We start from the raw sequence: 21,707 nt of genomic DNA on the forward strand, positions 1-21,707 counted from the left end.
GGTAGAGCAACAGATATTGGGTAAATAAATGTTTAGGTTCATTTTATTAGGTATTGGAGTTTTTAAGTAATTATAGCAAAGGAACACTCGATATGTGCATAAACGTTCAGTTTGATGCTTCAGATTTTGGCTTACATATTTTTTTCCCCCAGAATGCTCTGTTTAAAATATGTAAATGTCCTTTACATATTTTTTCCCCCAGACTGTTAAATACATTTTAAACTTACTTGAGAAATAAATATTTTATAGGTCTGTATTAACATTTTATAAATAATAATTAAATAAATGTGTCTATATTAGCAAGAGCATATCTTCTGGTAGCAACAGAATGGTATAATCGAAACCAGAAATATAATGTATTCCACCTTTCTTTTTATATTTTCTCTACCCCACCTATAAAAAATTTTCTTTTGGAGGGTAAAAAGAAGACTAGGGAGAATATAATCATCTATTGTGCAATTTTATTTGCACAATATAAATAAGAACAAATTCTTATTTGTTCCATGTCATGATGGATACAAGAAGGCAAGACTCACAGAAGACAAAAATAGCACAAAACAATATTCAAAGCACAATGATTCACTTTTTGCACCTTTCGCAGAATAAATAAAGAGCAGAGTAGTATCCCCGACAATCATTCAAGGCTTAATTATTGTGTCTTTTACTTATTCTAGGAACTGGAAAGCAAATATATTTGCTAGGAATGAGGGGTGTGTATGTGTCATACATGAAGAAATTTTAGGGTTTTGTTATTAGGGTACTTCCTTTGGGTAAAGAAAAAAAGATTATCAGTGGAAAATACAATACTTCTTAAACTGCAACAAAAATTTTTATGAATTAAATTTGTTAACCTAAAATGGCACTACTAATTGTTATCACTGCTTGTATTTGTCTATAAATATATAGAAGATTAGTACCAAGAATACAGAAAAGAAAAGATAGGATTGACTCATAGAGATAATTGACTGGCTAAGTCACAACAAACATGGATGTGTAAAGAGATGATAAATTACAAATAATTGGATGGGATTGATTAATATCACAGGAAAAGTGAAATCCAGAGAAAGCTAACCCAGGCAAATAAGTTTTAACTAATCATGCCTGGGTCTGATAGGAAAGAGAAGTTGAGGCCTTTGAGATAGTTATGAGACTATATATTTAGCATATATATATACTTATAGCATATATATATTTAGTATATATATATTTATAGCATATATATATATACACTTAGTATAGCATATATATACTTAGTCTCATAACTAGAACATATATACTATATAAGCATACGCTGTATATAATACAGTCTATTTTCTTCTATTGGAAATTCTTGCACTTTTTTTGGTTTGGTAATGGAAAGTATAGGAATTATGTATTTCTTCTAAAATATTAGAAGAATCCCTGGCGTTGTAGATTTAATACCAAGTTTCCCAAAGTGAGTTCTGCATATAGAGCATTAGGTGCACTGAATCCAGGTCTTTGGATAAATAACATCTCTCATTAGACCTTTACACTTTTGAGATGGGTGCCATCTACATTTAATTCTGACTCTAGCTTTCAGTAATTATTTTGTTTAAATATATTTTTATAAGAAATGGAAGAATTGATACAGAAACATATGTAAATAAAGTACAGATATGCCAAATTGCCAAATATTTTTCAAAAGTGATTTATCAGTTTTGAAGACACATTTTCAGAAGAAAGTACCATCAAAGCACTGTAAGAAGGCAATTTTCTTTGAGGGAATGTTACCAAATGAGTAAATGAAAAAAATGGGTAAAACCAAAAGAAAACAGAACAGATACAGCAGAAACAAAGGGGAAGGAATACACTCAAAGAATAATTACAAAAATGAAAAATTACAGTCATTCGCCTTATTCACTTTTAAAAATGTCGGATTTTCTATGTTCATTTTTAAAATAAGAGCTGTAAAGTTTTTTATTTAACTCCTCTTTAGCTCATCTCCTTTTTATGTGAGAAGGTTCATCTAACTTTTCTCTTTTCTTTTATGTGTGCACTTTCTGCAAAACATAAACTGCTTTGACTTATGCATTATTCTTTTAGGATATAAGGGGAGTGTTTGTTTGACTTTTTGACATGCCGTTTCATTGGCTTGAAATAGTTCATGTGTTCACAACGTAAGCAGAATGCAAGCAGAAAGTCTGTCACAGAGCTGTCCTCCTTACGGGACTCCGACAGAACCAGGCTTCAGGGAAGTGACACGGGCCACAATGCTACAGCAGTCCTCAGACGCATTTCATTCATTCAGTCAGAAAACACCCGTTAAATACCTGCCACATCAGTGGGTATTTCTGTAAGCAAACAAAACTCTTTTCGTGCACCTTACATTCTAGTGCTGGCAAACAATGAAATTTTTCTAAGTTAATCTTGCTTAATTAGAAAGCAATATGTGTTATGGAGAAAAATGGGACGAAGACACAGGACAAAATTCAGTAAAAGGATTGTGCTTTTAAAAAGAGTTGTCAAAGTAAGCCACTTGGAGGAGGTTGACCTTGAAACAAAGACTGGAAGAAGGTGAAGAAGAAAGTGGTGTGGATAGAGGAGGGTCAGGGGTGGTGGGGAGCACCTCATTCAGAGACAACGTGAAATGAAAGAGCTCTGAAGCAAGTAATTGGTATTGACACACCCCACGCACTGCTAATCAAAAAGTAGGATAAATAACATGGACTGTCTATAACTAATGGACATTTATCATGTAATTGCATTTCCCCAAATCCGGTAGAAAAGATATAAATGGTAAATCCATGCAATTTATAAGACGAGAAAGGTAGTAATTTACATAAAAATTTCTTCCTACTCTAATCAGATTACATATTAGTAAATAGAAATCACAGACATGCATTTGCCCACTAAGTAAGATTTTTGGCTGATCTAAACGTATTAATCAGATGAGATCATCTCTCAGGTTAACCAAATGGTGATGAATTTTTTTTTTCATGATAAAACATTTTTCTTTTTTAAAATGTTTTCTATGGGAATATTTTATGTGTGGTTTTTGCTTTTAATTTTTACATAAAGAGAAAGGGTCATTGATACTCAGACTTTGTTTAGAAAATTTGGAAACTGTGTTTTATTAAGGTGAAGAGTATAATTTGAAGAGATTCCAAGGGGGTAATAGTCATCAACAAAACCTTTTCCACATTTAGTAACATACTAAAGGACAAATCAGTCTTGATAATGAATATTTTACCAAAAAGTTATATCACAGGAGAGAGTGTGGGGATCAGAGTTGGACCATCATCTTACAAGGACCAACTCAAATAACATCTTTTCTGTAGAGATATATCCACTTAAAAATGAACTTGTGCTTAACTCAGTTTGTGGAGCACTTGGGACTCTTTCATGGACATCTTATCTCCTTCCTTGAATTTGGCTTATTTATGTCATCTCTACTTATAGAATGTAGCATTATTTAGAACATATTAAAAGGAACAATTTTAATATTAAAATATTGAAAAAAGATAGTAATTAGAAGATGCTGAGCTAGAAGAATGATGTGCAAAGAAATAATGAGTTTCAGAAAGAATATTCACCTTAATACATTTCTAAATCTAAATCAATATTAGTGCAATATTAATATAATGCCATGTTAATGATAACAAAATCATGACTTTTATATTTTTTTGGAGGTTGTACCTTGTAGGCTAAGACAGAAATATGAAAAAACAAGATAAATTTTATCAATATATAATGCTTTCTTACATATACAAAGTTCAGATTCTAAAAAAAATTATAGCTCACAAGATACTTTTGATGTTGGATTTGTTTAAATACTTTTAAAAATCTTTATTTTTATCTGTATTAGAAATAAACTTTTGGAAATGATAAATTTGGAATTTTACAAATTATAATACCAACAAAATTGAAATAAAATATATCACAACCAGTTTATAATAACGTAAACAGAAACCAAGAGAAATTGTTTGAAAGTGTAATATTATAAAAAGAGCCATGTTCAGGAACCACATGCCAATGACAAAAGTAGATGAACAGATGCTTGTGAGAATGAACAAAGGTAGAAACTTGACTTAAATTGGAGTCAGGAAGTCAGGAAGGGAGAACTCTCACACAAGTACCTCTCCTCTTGACTTACACGACCAGCAGAGGAAGGAAGATTTCCATGTGCCTCAATAATAATAAACTGCCCACCACTTGCTGCTGGTGAGAAACTTGAACTCTCATTCTCTTCCAAAGAACTTACACTCAAAACTGCCCTCCTCAGTTTCCTCCCAAAACTTAACAAAAGTTCTCGCCTCCCTTTTGTTTCTTTGGAACTATCTATGGTTCGCTACAGTTTACTTGTTCTGAATTGCAATTCCCCCACTATTCTCAAATAAACTCACCTTTGTTTAATTATATTACCATTGGTTTATTTCAACTTGGTATGTTAAACGTCCAAAACAAGAATAGCAGCTGTTTTGTCAAGAGGATCCCCAACAAGGTGAAAACAACTCTCTGTGACATCCTACCTTGGGGGCTAAAAATGTCCACCTCTTTCACCTACAATGACAGGACCATCAGGGAGCTGTTCAAGCCCAGCTTGAAGCAGTTTCCAGCCTTGTTCAGTTACCAGACCTCCCTGCACTGGATGAGATGGAGCTCACCGGGACCAAGAGCACCATGAATGACCTGGTATCTGAGTACCAACAGTACCAGGACACCATAGCCAAAGAGGACAGTGAGTTTGAGGAGATGGTTGTGGAGGTGGTCTTCAGCTGTCTGGTACCTGGCACAACATGGGAGCCATGTGTACTCTATTCCATCACAACCTGTTCTCCAACAGCCATGTCTCACTGTGCGTACATTTGCTCCTGTCTTGACATCACATGCTTACCGCCACCACTAAAGCATTTTCATGGTGGAAAAGAAATATTTTTAAATTTTAAATTAGACTCTTTTATGTAATTTTTTACATTGTTTTTAAATGATCGTGAAATACAGAATGGAATCAGATAACCTAAGTTATGTGCATTGATAATCTCAGACTGATAAAGAGTTGAGAGAGAAAAAGAGTTGTTAGTCTTTCCAAACATTGCTTTTTTTCTTTTTTTCACTTTCACTATGATTTTTTTTTTTGTTGCAATATAATACCCCCAAATTTAGAAGAAATATAGCAAGGAGAAATTATACCAATTTTTTATTGTGACTCTGTATGAGTGTCTCAGGATCTAAATATTTTCTTTGACCTCTTTATTTCAGGTACTTCACAGAAATGATCATCCGCCCCTCTCTACACCAAAGCATGAAAGCAGATTGCCTTAAATAGAAAGGTTGATTGCTTCCTGGAGCCGTTCCTCCCTAGGAGACATGTCCTTTGAAAATGTTCTGCATTAGAAAATATATTTCATCACATAGCATTCAGATTCATTTTAAAATGAGTAAACAGGAAAACAGTTTCATGAAGGAAAAAGAATTTGTTGAAATTGTTATCCCCAAGTCATTTTTATATTCTGATTAAAAGCACAGCAATTTAATATGAAATTCTCTGAAAATATTATATCACTTTTGAAAATAGGGGTAACGGAGTTTAAGGTTTAAGAAATGTCTTTTAGGGAGACAGCATTTATGTTGAATGTTGAAATGTTTACACCATTCTGAGCTGTCTAAATACTTCTTCCTAGTGAGCTTGCAACTTATGGTCCATCATTTTAAGTCTTTTTTGCTTTCAGTAACCATTTATTTGCTTTACTGTGACATTATAGATTGAATTTTAACACTCACATTTTTCCTTTTAGCACAATAGCTACTTAGCATCAGACACTAATTTCAGAACTTAAAAGCTATGGGATTTGGACCAATCTATTTAACTTCTTTATATGTAAATTTGAAATAATAATACATTTCTTAAAAGATAATGGAGATTTAATGAAAACTTTGCATAAAAAACATATATATATATAGTGTCTTAAGCCCAACTGATACTTGGTGAATATGAGTTCTGATAATATTTGTTGAGTAAGTGGAAGTTTTCCATGCTTCCCTATAGCTTCCCTATAGTGAGGTCATGCATATTCCTAATGAGAATGGGAAAAATAAATGTCATCAGTGCTTCTGGACCCTGATAGTAATGGGTACCCCTACTTGTGGGGAGAGATGTCTTCAAGGAGGAGATTTATATATTATATACCTATATACTTAGGGCTATATTATATACTATAGTCCTTTAAAGATGATATTGCCAAGTCTAATTCATGCATATTTTTCATGGAAATAGCTCCACTATAATGTGTGTATCTATAAAGATTAATTTGTTGTCCATCAACATATTTATTGAGTTCCCTGCATGTGTCAGTAAGCTTTGCCCATGGCCCTCTTACTCAGGAAGGAATATCTTTACCAAAAAATTATCCCTAAATAAATTACTTATTATAAATGATATATCTACACACATCAACTTATCACAGAAAATAAAGGAAATTTACTGGATGTTTAACTGGTTTCATAAACTAGGAAGTTTGAAACAGACATTTAAGTAATTTAAATTAAAGTATACATAAAATTGCATTTTCAAATGAATGGTAAAAATGGTCTTGGTTTTATTTTACCTAAAGAGTTTTCTTTTTTAATATGAAAAAGTGATGCATTTATAGAGAATGATGCATTTAACTTATTCTGCAAAGTGTACTTTACATTTGCTTAAGATATGCTACATGTTTCAGGACTTATTCTCGAAAAACTTCGAAAGACAGTTTGAAATATTGCCTTTATTAATGTTCTGTGAGATTTTGAGGGCTTATATAGACACTTAAAAATTGGAGTTGGCTATCCTTAAGGAAGAACAGATGTTTTGACATATGTCCAGATGAGTACTCTGAACTAGAAATTCAAATCTCCTTCTGGAAAACTTTTTGTGCTAACATATGGTAGACAATGAATCTTAAAAACCATTGGCTATGGACTTGACAGCAAAATAGGATTAGTTACGATTTATTTACAGAGATTAACCAAATTGAGCACAGAAATGAATGGAATTGGCTATATTCCTTTGATCTTCACATGATTGGCAAAAATTCCTTCAATCTTTCCAAAAAATTCTTTAAACTCTCTGAAATTTACATGAAATATAATATTTCTAGACATATTTCATATCTGTCTTTGTTAAATCATGTGGAACACTTTCCATGCCTACAAGACCATTAACAGTCCTAAAAGGAATATAAATTTGTAGTCCCCAAATTGTAGAAAGAAATGCTCAAACTTAAGTCTTTTTATTCTTTTCTCTATTATCATATAAAATGATGGATTCAAAGCAGAACAATATCCATATTTAAATGGCATCAAACAAAATCATATCCTTTCTCTATTGCTGATGATAATTACATATGGAAATATCTCTCCATTTTTGTAGATTTACATTCATATAATTTAAAAGTTTAAAATAAGAAGTGCATATTTTTCAGCTATTATTTTAAACAAGCCCAAACATAGAATATTTATGCATTTAAGCAAGATGTACGGCATGGTTTTTATTTTCTTTCTTGGACATGTATCATGTGTACATGATAAAAATAGCAGTCTCTATGATTCCTTCTGTTTAAATGCCATTTTCTTTCCTCCTTCTTTCCTTCCTTTCCTACCCTCCCTCCTTCCTTTCTTTCTTTTTTTCCTTTTTTATTTTTTTTTAATATGTTGTCTTCTCTTTGGACATTAAATCTGTTCTGTAAAGGTTCAGAAACACAAAATATATTTTCAGCACTCTCTACAAAATTACTTCAGATTTGATTTACAACAATTGCAACAATAGAAGGTATTTAACAGATTTCTCATATACTTAGAAGTTGAAATTAGGGTTAAAATGTGAGTAATGAGCTCTGTTTAGCTCATGTACTTATCTGAGAAAGGGTACCTCATGATAGTAACTAGTCTGGCAAGAACAATAATGGGCTTACATTATCCAAATTTCCATATGGTCCTAGAATTAATCTTTGGGGGGATACAGTTGAAACCTTAATTCCATTCTTTGCTACAAAGCTTTAAAATATTACATTCTATTTCACGCTTAGAATTAAGGAAATACATATAAAGCTGTTTTAACTACACCCAAGGTCTTCTAAGAGATAACTATAATAAAGAATACTGTACTCATTAATGTTCTGTATATTTTAACCTAGATATTTTCCCCACAGGCATATTTTCTCTAGGCCAGGATTCTCAATTTCTAAAGAGTGCAGACTCAGTGTTTCCTAGTGCAGAATATAAAGATTACTTAAAAAGTCGTTTTTATCTAAGACTAATTGTTGCCTTGATCACAACTGCAAGCAAAGATGTGTTTCTTTTTTTATTGCGCAATTGATCAATACGACTAATCCACACAAGGTGGCGAGGCATATTTTTTCTGAATAAATATGCTGAGGTGGTTCTCAAATCTCTGCTGTCCCCTTGAGAATCACTTTTCTAGATACATACTATTAATCTTCAATATCATTTTTGGGCTTTTCAGCTGGTTATTGCCTATGACTAATCTTTGGCCAAGCAGTAAAAATAAGAATGTATTTACATTATTCACCTAAATTATAAATTTGCCTTTTCAGGTAGTTCAGGTAGTTTAGAGTTTCATAGGATTTATATATACCTGCTAAATATGAATTTTCAAACTCCTAAAAATTTGTGTGGGATAGTGAAAACAATGTTTAAGAAACACATCTAGATTGCAATGTGAAATCTACCTCTTTGTTTCTGTATTCTTAGGTGACTTGAATAACCTCTCTGAACTGTTTCCTTATCCATAAAAAGGAAATAGCATCATACACTCTTCAATATTCAGAAGATACTGTTTTGTGTTCCGTTTCTGTTTCAAAGTCAGTATCTCCTTAGAAATTCAAACATTAACCCTCTGACACTCTTGGTCTGAAAAAAAGTCCCTGGCAACCTGAACTAAGATCCGTTCACATTGTCTTTTAATTATATACCTTGGGATTACACAAATAATTTAGGGGTCATGTTAATGAGTTTTCACACAAGATAAATTAAGCAAAAGGCAAAGTATCCAAGTCAGACAAGTTGATGATCTGTAAAGCTGCTTTAAGGATCTGAGTGAAAGGTACTTGAATCAATATGACACCAGATAGAAATATGGATTTGCCCAATAAATGAAAATCTCTGGAAATAGTAAAAATGATAATAAATATGTGGGGTTTTTTTTCTTATGTAGGCTTGCTTTAAGAGGAATTTGACTCTTTAAAGACAAAATAGTAAAAATAATTTAAATAAATTTAATAAATAAATAAATAAATTCTAAAATAAAATATAGAATTGAAAGAACAGGGGAATAGAAGAGAGCACTTGATTTATTGTGTTAAAAAGGAATTTATTTGTGTGTTAAAAAGTAATTTAACACTATTTTTTAAAACTATAAATAATCAAACTACAGTGATGCAAAGAAAGCTGGAGTCGCTCTATTAACATAAGAAAACATAAAATTCAGAACAAGAAATATAGTCAGAAATAAAGTAATCAGTTAAGAGAAAAGATTAAAAAATTAATAGAGAAATGCACAATTAGAATTGGACATATTAATATTCTTTTCTGTGAAATAACATACATTAAATGGAAGATCTGATAAATAGAAGCTGACCTAATTGACACTTTTAAATGCACCCAAGAAGAAAAAACAAGATATACACTAAAAAACAAACAAACAAACAAAGAAAACCCCCACTTTGGGATTATTTACCAAAATAGAACATTCTCTGGGCCATCAAATAAACATCAGTAAATTAGAAAGAATTGAAGGTAGTCAAAGTATTTTCCGACCACAATGGAAACTTCATATGGAAATCAACAATAGAAAGATATCTGGAAAATGCCAAGTATTTGGAAATGAAACAATTATTTTTAAATAACTTATGAGTTCAACGGAGATTCATAAGGAAAATTAGAAAATATTTTGACTTGAATAAAAATGAAAACTTACCATATTGCAATGTGGAACATAGGTAATGCAGTACTTAAAGGGATTTTATAACATTAAATACTTGTATTGAAGTATGGTCTCAAATCAATTATCATTCATTTTAAGCAATGATTAAAAAAAGAGAGAGAAAATTAAATCCAAACAAGTAAAAGAGAGGATATAACTAAAATTAAAAAAAAAAAAAAAAAGATGAACTAGGAAGAAATTATAGGAAATAATCAGGTAAAAGAAGAACTAAAAAGCACTGGAATGGTAAATATGTCAAAAATATAGAATACATTTATACATATATTTCTTCTCTTAATTTTACTAAAAGACATAAGATTATATAAAGCAATAATTATAGTACTGTTTTTGGCTTTATAACATATATAGATGTGATTTTTAAATTCAATTTATTTAAACTAAAAAAAAAAAAAAAGAAAGAAAGCTGTTCACCCATCTTTACCACACTCCACACCTCCCCCTGATGACCACCAATATGTTTTCTACATCTATGAGCTTGTATATGCATATATTATTATCTATATTGAAAGTATATTATACATGTGTTTAGATTCTAGATATATGGGATATTACAAGGTATTTGTCTTTCTCTATCTTATTTCACTCACTATAGTACTATGCAAGAGAATGAAAGAGGAAAATAGATATGGAGCAATAGCAGAGCAAAGTTGCAATATTACATTAGAATTAAGTCAGTAATAATGTGAAGTAGATCATAACATACCAAGATACATGTTGTAAATCCTAGAAGGAATATAAGATCAACAGAAGAATTAAAACAATATAATAGAAAATATTTGTGGGACATCTTAACCCATCAATGGGTTAAGCCTCTGCTTTCAGCCTACGTCATGGTCTCAGGGTCCTGGGATCCGGATCAAACCCCGCATCCGGCTCTTTGCTCAGCTCTTTGCTCTCTCTGCCTGCCTACTTGTGATCTCTCTCTCTCTCTGTCAAATAAATAAATACAATCTTTAAAAAAAATTTGTTTTACCTGAAAGGAATTGGTAATGGAAAAATGAAGGAGTAACAAAGATAAGAGTCTTATCAAAAATAAATGGCAAATATATATATATATATATATTATAGTTGTAAACCCAATGGTGTGAGCAATTAAATCAAATATAAGTGAACTAACCACTGTAATTAACTTCAGAAATTGTAACTTTGGATTAAAGAGCAAGACTCAAGAATATTCAGTAGAAAGAGAGATATTTTTATATTTAAAGGTGTAAATTAAGGTTTATCCATATATCAATATTTTCTTTCTCAATATCTTAAATCTACTTAATCTTCTCAGTTTTGACAGATAATTTTAAAGTAATAACACATTTCATGAGGTCTTTGCATATAAAATCTAGGTTACTAGGGAATTATAAAAAATAAAAGTCTACCGGGGCGCCTGGGTGGCTCAGCGGGTTAAGCCTCTACCTTCAGCTCTGGTCATGATCCCAGGATCCTGGGATCGAGCCCCACATCGGGCTCTCTGCTCAGCGGGGAGCCTGCTTCCCCCCCACCCCGCTTGCCTCTCTGCCTACTTGTGATCTCTGTCTGTTAAATAAATAAACAAAATCTTTAAAAAAAAATAAAATATAAAAGCCTACCAAATAATAGACTGTACAACATCAAGAGTGACCTTAATGTAAACTATGGATTTTTAATGATTATCATGTGTTATCATAGGTTCATCAGTTGTAATAAATGTACCACTGATGTGGAATGTTGGTAATGAGGGAGGTTGTGCATGTGTGGAGACAGGGGGTATATAAGAATTATTTCTATTTTCTCCTTAATTTTGCCATGAACTTAAAACTGCTCTTAAAAGTAAAGTATACATATTATTTTATGCACATAAGTACATAGGTATGGCACATAAAATAACATAATGTAAAATAAAGTACATGCACATATTTTATATGTATACAAAAATATTTTTTTAAAGATTTTATTTATTTATTTGACAGACAGAGACACAGTGAGAGAGGGAGCACAAGCAAGGGGAGTGGGAGAGGGAGAAGCAGGCTCCTCGCTGAGCAAGGAGTGTGATGTGAGGCTCTATCCCATGACCCTGGGATCATGACCTGAGTCGAAGGCAGCTGCTTAATGGCTGAGATACCCAGGTGACCCACAAACAAACTTTTTTGTATAAAAAAGAAAGTTGTCTAGTGTGAGGGTAAGCCTTCCTAGGAAAAAAGTAAGAGCTGGACATTAGCAACAGCTATAATTAAGGAACATTTTGCTTTCAGACTTCTGTTGTTTGTGTATACATATAGATTCTAGATGTTTCAAAGATAGCCATGAACTGACGATATTAATGAAGCATAAGAATAAAAATGTCTGCTGATGCAAGAAAGCCAGAGTCATTTTAATGCAGATTTCTGTGACTGATAATCCTGAAGACTGGTGGCAATATCCGTTACAATCATTTATGTAAAATAGTAACGAAGTAAAACAAGGTGGCTTAAAAAATATATTGTTAACAGAGTTGTGTGCCTAAAAGTTTACATATGGATGAAACAGGATTGTTTGAGGAAAGTGACTGTTAGAACCTCATTTTTAAAAAGAAAATAGCCTAACTAGGATTGCAGTCTATGTAAATTAGGTTTATGGGTTTAACTTGGGGTAAATGGGAGATTGCAAGTTGGAAGCACAGCTTGCTTATTACACACAAAAAGCACATGTCTAAATGCCTTTTTATTTGTTTTTGCTTCATACAAGATTCAAGAGTATCTGAAATGGAACAATTGTGAAATACAAGATTTATCTCTAAGTAGTTATTTCTTAGGAGAGGAATACGAAATAATTTAGGAATGAAACACAGTGACATATGTATCTCTTTTAATAATGCAATTCTGTCTATTCAAGATGTTAGGCAACATGTTTACCTGTTAGCAAATATGGCAACCATTTGAGGCAGGAAAACAAAAATTACTATATTGATAATTCTTAAATGGAATTGGAGTTTCTTAAATCATAAAGCATCAGTTTCAGCCAACATGGCAGGGTGATGTTGGTGTATGACATTATGTGGCCTAAAGCACTGAGAAATTTCATTTTACATGAAAATAAGTCTATCATGATTTTTTACAGCATTAATTGTTTTGTAAGACTACATACTCATATAACTTTATGGTTAAAGATGCTTCCCTAATTTCTCAGTTAAAGACACCAAGGTCCACATAATTTAAGGTCAGACAAAATCTCAAAGTCAAACAGCAAGTAGGGAGAACTGAAACACATATATCCTGACCTCTTCTAGGGCTGGGGGAGGAGAAATTCTTCCTTTCTCCCACAACAGTAAAATAGGTTTCTTCCTGTTGGGAATGTAAGGTATGTCCCTTCTTGTTGGAGTCTACAATTGTTCTAAGAGGCTGGGCACGAGAGCATGCCCTCTGTTTTCAATGAGGTTTCCTTTCTTCAGTGTCACAATTGATACACAGTTTCTAATAAGAAAACCCACCAAAAAGAGGAAGAAAAAGATAATGAAAGAAAATATTTGTCATTAACTTACATTAATAAAAGCATTTCTTTCCAATCACCTGATGTTTGAAATTAATTATTTAAAAAATAGAATCTGTGAGTAATAAACTTTTTTTTCCCCAAATTCCCCAACAATTGTTGCTGAGGTGTATCTTGCAATCAAAATAAGAACTGCAAGGGTCTGTCCAACCACGACACTGGCTCCAAATGTGGAGTTTGTAGGAGTTGACTTAGGGCCCAGGTGAGTGCCCCCAGGCATCACAAGCAAGTAGCATCACTATTTTTTTAAAATTTATTTTCAGCATAACAGTATTCATTATTTTTGCTCCATGCATCCGTGCCCTCTATAATTCCCACCACCTGGTACCCCGACCTCCCACCCCCCACCCCTTCAAAACCCTCAGATTGTTTTTCAGAGTCCATAGTCTCTCATGGTTCACGGTCACCAAACTGTGGAAAGAACCAAGATGCCCTTCAACGGACGAATGGATAAGGAAGATGTGGTCCATATACACTATGGAGTATTATACCTCCATTAGAAAGGACGAATACCCAACTTTTGTAGCAACATGGATGGGACTAGAAGAGATTATGCTGAGTGAAATAAGTCAAGCATCACTATTGATGGGCTGACACTGGCACAAAACAGTGCATATAGAATTGAAAGAGTAAGATGAGTAACAGCAATGTCACAAAAAATGGGAAGACAGAATTTAAATAATCTATTATAAGATACCTGCACCACACCTTAAAGTTAACTTAGACTACATTACTATATATGTTTTTTTCCCCCCTACTGTTGTATCTTTTCCTTTATTGGATGTTTTGTTTTCCAGAAGTGTGAGTGTGTGTGTGTGTTTCTAAATGCTTAAAGCTATTGGCTTAGGTATTAATCTTGCTTTTCTCTTCTTCAGGATCTCCTGGAAGATTCCATTCCCTATTACATGGAAAGCACATTTTTAAAAGATTCTGTATGTTTGACAATATATGTTTTTAAACTTTATTATAATTAAAATGAAAACATGAAAAAAATAAACAGAGAAAAATAAAAAAATACGTTAAGATAGGAAAGAAAGTTAATCTTATTAAATGTCCAATTAAAATGAGAAGTCAGAGAAAGGAAGTAAAATAAACAAGAAACAATCACAAATAGACAATATTAATAAAATGGTGAATTTTAATTTACACATATCAATAACTTCAGTTTAAATGTGAATGTTCTAAACAAGTTAAAGTCAGAGATTACAGATTGGATTATAAAAATAACAGGAACCAACTAAAGGTTGATTAGAAGACAGACACTTGAAGGGGCACCTGGGTGGCTCAGTGGGTTAAGCCTTTGGTTCAGGTCATGATCTCAGGGTCCTGGATTCAAGCCCCGCATCAGGCTCTCTGCTCTGTGGGGAACCTGTTTCTGCTCTCTCTCTGCCTGCCTTTCTGCCTACTTGTGATCTCGCTCTGTCAAATAAATAAATAAAATCATTGAAGAAAGAAAAGAAGACAGACACTTGAAATACAGACTCAAGTTAATATGTGCAGAATAGAGAAAGATATACAAGGTAAGCACTGTTCAAAGCGAAACATATACTTTTATTGACGACAGAAAAAGGAGGCTAATATAATAGAAGAATATCAGAAATAAACAGGAATATTATTTGATGGTAAAGAGGTAAATTTTCCAAGAAGATATAATGTTCTTAAAGCTGTATGTACCCAATTTTTGTTTTTTGTCTGTGTCAAAACACATGAGGCAAAAACTGTCAGAACCGGAAAGAGAAATAGGCAAATGTTAAAGACATCAATGTCACCTCTCAGTAACTGATACATTAAGGGGGCAGAATATATCTATATCAGTAAAGATATAGATGATCTGAATAGTACTATCAATAAACTTGAACTATCTGATACTTACAAAACACTCCATCCAGTAGCAGAATACATATTATTCTTAAGTAAACATGTATCATACCAAGATAGACCACAATCTGAGCCATAAAACAAACCTTAGCAAATTAAAAAAATATATATATGCAAAGTATGTCTGTAGACCATGGAACAATTAAACTAAAAATCAGTAACATAATATGGTGGGGCATTCTCATGTCATTGGAAATTGAACAATACACTTCTTCTAAAAAGTCCATGGGTCAAAGAGGACATATCGAAGGAATTTTTTTAAATCCTATGATCCAGCAATCTCACTCCCTGATACCCATGCAAAAGCGTTGAAAACTTATGCCTCCAAAACCCCTGTGCATGGATAGTTACAGCAGTTTTATTCACAATTTCCAAAACTTGGAGGCAACCCAGATGTCCTTTTGTAGGTGCATAGGTAAATACACTGTTATATCCAGACAATGGAATATTATTCAGTACTAGAAAGAAATTACCTCTTAAGCCATGGAAAGAAATAGAAGAATCTTAAATGCATATTACTAAGAGAAATAGGTCAGTCCAAAAGGCTATATACTGTATGGTTCCAACTACATGACATTTTGGAAAAGGTAAAACTGTAAAGACAGTAAAACAATCTGTGGTTATGGAGGGGGAGGGATGACTAGGTGGACAAACAGGACTTTTAGGGCAGTGAAAATATTCTGCATGATATCATAATGATAGATACATGTCATTACACATTTGTCAAACAGTGAGGAACAAAGGGAACATCTTTGGTCAATTTGTAGCTTCTCTTTTCAAGCTCTGGACAGTGGTTTTCACAGTTGAAATGTTTCGAATTCCTCATCTTAAATATGGTTGAGTTTAATGACTTGTTTCCAAAGTACAGAGTATGGAAATGAGAACATAGGTAAAAAGTATATCTAATTTAGGGTACCTGGGTGATGCAGTCAGTTGGACATCCACTTTTGATTTCAGCTCTAGTTGTGATCTCAGAGTCGTGATCTCAGGGTCATGAGATGGAGCACTGAACAGAAACCTGGTTTGGGTTCTGAGCTCAGTGCACAATCTGCTTGAGACTCTCTCTTCTCCCTCTGACCCTTATGTTCATGCTCTCTCTCTTCTCTTCTCTCTTTTTAACTTCTTTAAAAAAGTACAGCGAACTTTAGAATGAATAACCATTGCAAACACTATCTCAACCAGTTGATAGAGTTTAATACCAATGGAGTTAAGTCATATCCAATATCATGTACCTTTGATATGATGTAATGAGGATAGCATTTCACCTTTGTGATAGTCTACCTCCCCCAAATTATAGTCTTTGTCTAATCGTGAGGGGAAAAAATAAAGCAAACCCAAGATGAGAGACATTCTATAAAATATCTAACCAGTATACCTTAAAACCATCAAAGTCATCAAAAACAAAGAAAATCTAGGAAGCTGTCACAAACTAGAAGAGGTTAATCAGATATGAAATTGGTGAATAAATATATTAAGTTAATAAATGACTTAAATGTACTGTGGTAAAGGATCCTGGAAAAGAGAAAGAACATTAAAAAAATCTAGTGCAATAGAAATAAATTGTGTTGTTACTTAATAATAAATAGTAATAATAATAAATAGGATAATGTAATAATAATAAATAGGATAATGAATATAAAAGTGTAATATATCACATATATGCATATATGTGATATATGCATATTTCAGATACAGAAGATAAAAGTAGCAAATCATTGTCATTTGTTTCAACATAACATTTATAAAATTTATAAATTATAAATTATATAAATTGAATGGAATATATAACCCAATATACATCATATATTTTAAAGAATAATATAACCCAATATAAATCATATATTTTAAATTTATATAAATTTCAAGACATAAAATTTACTTAACAGAGATAGATGATAGTTGGATAGATCGATTAATGCAAAAGCAACTTGCAGAACAATGAGTTTAGGGAAACTTAGTCTTTTTCAACTTTATTAAAATACAAGTGGCAATATATAATAAAAATACGTATTTAAAGGGTACAATGTGAAGATCTGAGGTAGAGTGAAAAGATTTCCACCATTGAGTAAATGAGCACTATTTCCTTACTTCCTCTTTTTTTGTGTGTGTGTGTGAGAACATTTAACATTTCCTCTAAAAGCAAATTTCAGTCATATGGATGTCAACCTAATGTGTCATCTTTTTCCATGTGAAGATTGGGTGTCATCCACATCCCCCTCACTTTCCTTATATGTGACCTGCCTAACTCTTTTTCATTTGTTTTGTAGCTCAGATGCATCTTCCTTCAGAAAACCAATCTTGATATCCAGGTTAAATGTCCATACATTTAATTCATGTAGCATCCAGCACTTTCATTATGATACTACTAATTATGCTATAAAGATACTGTTGATAAAATTACCTACACTGGGGGTGCCTGGGTGGCTCAGTGGGTTCAGCCGCTGCCTTCGGCTCCGGTCATGATCTCAGGGTCCTGGGATAGAGTCCCGCATCGGGCTCTCTGCTCAGCAGGGAGCCTGCTTCCCTCTCCCTCTCGCTCTGCCTGCCTCTCTGTCTACTTGTGATCTCTGTCTGTCAAATAAACAAATAAAATCTTTAAAAAAAAATGGGTGGAGAGACTGAGTTTATATGTTCAGAATTTAGCAAATTCCTCATATAAAGGCTTCAACAGTGTACAGATTAAGGATTAATATCAAGATTGATTTGTTCTTCTAACAAAATATTAAGAAGGTATTTAAAATAAAACATTAAATTTTTTAATAAGTAGAAAAAAACTTTCTAAAGATGATGTAGTTGTAATGTTTTGAAGTACAGCTAGAATCTTAAAAAAAAAAATCTTAAAAAAAAAGAGCAATAAGATCTGGAAGATCTTCCACTCATTGTGGAAAAAATCACATCAGTAAAAGCAGAGGTGAAGTATTTGGGAAATAGAATTCTCTCTATTGTTTTCTAAATTACTTCTACATGATGGAAAATAAGTGATGGAATTGAGCCAGATACAAAACTTCATATAACATAAAAATATAATTTTATACCTCTTTTTCTAAAAATGTAGAAGGTTACTCTCATGTAATAACCTGTTTTCACTTCTTTCATTTTCTGTGAAGGAAGTAATGTTCAAAATGGAGGGGATTTCTCTAGGTACATAGTCTGTTAATTAAAGATGATTAACCATGAAGACTGCATTCATTTGGTCTTTGTCCATGGATATCATAAAACACTGTTTTTTAAAATTAGTATATTATATGCACTTATAAACTATGTTTCCACAAAAACACACCAACAGAATTTATATTAATAATGTTTCTTCTAGGGGACAGTGGTTTGCTGTTATACTACATTACTTTATCATGATTCTTCATGTTCCATTTTCCCCTAAGGGCAATACAAAATGAAATAGCAAATATTTGGTAAAAACAACAACAACAACAAAAAAAAAACTGTGTTAAAAAATAAATGTCAAAATATCTACATCTATTGTGCATTGTTTTGATTTTTGTAATGATTTCATGGTTTAATATAAATGTCACATTATCAATTATACATGTCAAGTATGTGTATTTTATTATATGCTAATTGTTAATCAGTGACACTTTGAAAAAAGACTATATATATTTCACTCACTAAAATTTTAGTCAAATCAAATAATAGCAAATCCTAATTTTTGTCATTATTGAAATTCTCCATTTAAGATATGCTTTATAACTTATGACTGTGGTATTTTAAAGTAATCAATCCAACCAGCTACATATTGAGTCTCTTCATTAAGCCAACCATCATACTACACATTTTATGTGCATATAATTTTATTACATTTCAAATAAATTTATTTTTCTTAACTACTTATCTTTTTCTCCTTCATTGGGATCTGTTCTTTTCATATCTGTGATCACTTAGCGCTCATCATTCATAATTATTCCACTTCCATTTGGTTCATTTTTCTCCTCCTAGGGTCTCTTCCAGGGTTTCAATTTCCTTTGATGCTTTCTGTAGATATAGTGGCTTCTGAAATAATGTTGCCTGACTAATTAGAACACCAGGTGTTTGGCTAAATAGCCAAGATAAGTTCCATTCTCCATACTTTGTTTACTGCCTCCATGCCTGGTCAAATACAGACTTTTAATTTCCTGGACTTGAAAAGTCAGCCAGCTACCCTTTTAACTGAAAAGATGCCAAGACCTAAAAATGCTAATACTACGGGTTCAATGACAGTGAGTGGTGCTAGAGATAGCAGAATAAACTGTCTTGGGAGGCCAAAAGGCAAGCATATCATTAATTACTTATAATCTGGACCTATGCTTAGTTATATTTACATTGCCACCAGATTATGAATCCCTACAGATTCAATTCTATGATTTATTCTGTTTTTAATCATGACAAATATGACCCATGTACAAATTGGAATTGATTATATGAGTCAGAATATTTTTTTCAATGTCTAGTCCACCTTTGAAAGCCCAGCCCCATTTTTCATTTCTGGCATATAACAATGATAAATACCAATTACTATGCTAGGAAGTGGTAGCAGAAAGTCAGACAAAATGTGTGTCTGGCTAGAAAAATTTCACAGTGCTTTGTAGGGTACAGATTAACAAGTGCAATCCAGTGTTTTATTTGTCAATTAGTATGAATGCATAGCTGGTAGACTTGTTAAACGGGATACTTAATAGCATCAGTGTTTAATATGAGTATGTATAATAAAAATTATGTAAAATACTTTCATTTTACATAAAAGCCTTAAGATTGAAATAACTCAGTATCCACCAACTATAAAATTAATATTGTCATATATATATATGTGAATATGTTACAAGGGGAACACATGAACTATACTACATACAATATGATTGAATCTTACAAATATAATATTGATAAAAAGCCAGACTCAAAGAATATTAATCATATTATTCAAATTATATGAAATTTATAAGTAGAAAACATTAAGTTTAAAGTCAGAATATTTTTTTAATTTTATTTAAATTTTACTTAGTTAACAGTGCAATATTTGTTTCTGGAGTAGAATTCAGTGATTCATCACTTACATACAACACCCAGTGCTCATCACAAAAACTGCCCTCCTTCATCCATCCATTTCATCCCCCACCCCTTTCCTCCATCAACTCCTAGTTTGTTCTCTGTTGCTAAGAGTCTCTTATGGTTTATTTCCCTGTATGAAATGTATATTCATACCTTTTCCTTCTTAAATTCCACATGAGTGAGATCATATATTATTTGTCTTTCTCTGCCTTTTTTTACTTAGCCTAATACTTTCTAGTTCCATCTATGTCATTGCAAATGGCAAGGTTTCATTCTTATTTTATGGCTGAGCAATATTCCATTATATATTATCACATCTTCTTTATCCATTTATCAGCTGATAAACATTTGGGCTCTCTTGATTGTTTGGCTATTACTGATAATTCTGCCTTAAATAATGGGGTTCATGTACTCCTTTGAATCTGTATTTTTGTATCCTCTGGATAAATACCTTGCCATGCAATTGCTGGCTTTTAGAGTAGTTCTACTTTTAACTTTCTGAGGAACTTCCATACTGTTATCCAGAGTTACTGCATCTATTTGCATTCCCACCAACAGTGCAAGAGGTTTCCTCTTCTCTGCATCCTCACCAACACCTGTTGTTTCTTGTGTTGTTAATTTTAGGCATTCTAACAGGTATGAGGTGGTATCTCATCGTGGTTTTAATTTGTATTTCCCTGATGATGAATGATGTTGAGCATCTTCTCATGTCTACTAGCCATCTGGATGTCTATATTGGAAAAGTGTCCATTCACATCTTCTGCACAATTCTTAACTGGATTATTTGTTGTTTTGGGGTGCTGAGTTTGATTAAACTCTTTATAGATTTTGGATACTAACTCTTTATAAGATATGTCATTTGCAAGTATCTTCTCCCATTCTGTGGGCTGCCTTTCAGTTTTGTTGACTGTTGCCTTAACTGTGGAATCTTTTTATCTTGATGAAGTCCCAATTGTTTATTTTTGTTTTTTTCCCTTGCCTTTGGTGATGTGTCTAGTAAGAAGTTCCTGTGGCCAAGGTCAAAGAGATTCTTGTCTGTGTTCTTCTCTAGGATTTTGATGGATTCCTGTCTCCTATTAAGGTCCTTTATCCATTTTGAGTCTATTTTTGTGTGTGGTGTAAGAATATGGTCCATTTTCATTCTTTCTATGTCGCTGTTCAGTTTCTCCAACACCATCTGTTGAAGATAATGTCTTTTTCCCATTGGACAGTCTTTCCTGCTTTGTCAAAGATTAGTTGGCCATAGAGTTGTGGGTCCAATTCTGGGTTCTCTATTCTGTTCCATTGCTCTGTGTGTCTATTTTTGTGGCAGTACCAGACTGTCTTGATGAAA

Source organism: Neovison vison, chromosome 10, assembly GCF_020171115.1.
Source record: "Neovison vison isolate M4711 chromosome 10, ASM_NN_V1, whole genome shotgun sequence".
Lineage (NCBI taxonomy): Eukaryota > Metazoa > Chordata > Mammalia > Carnivora > Mustelidae > Neogale > Neogale vison.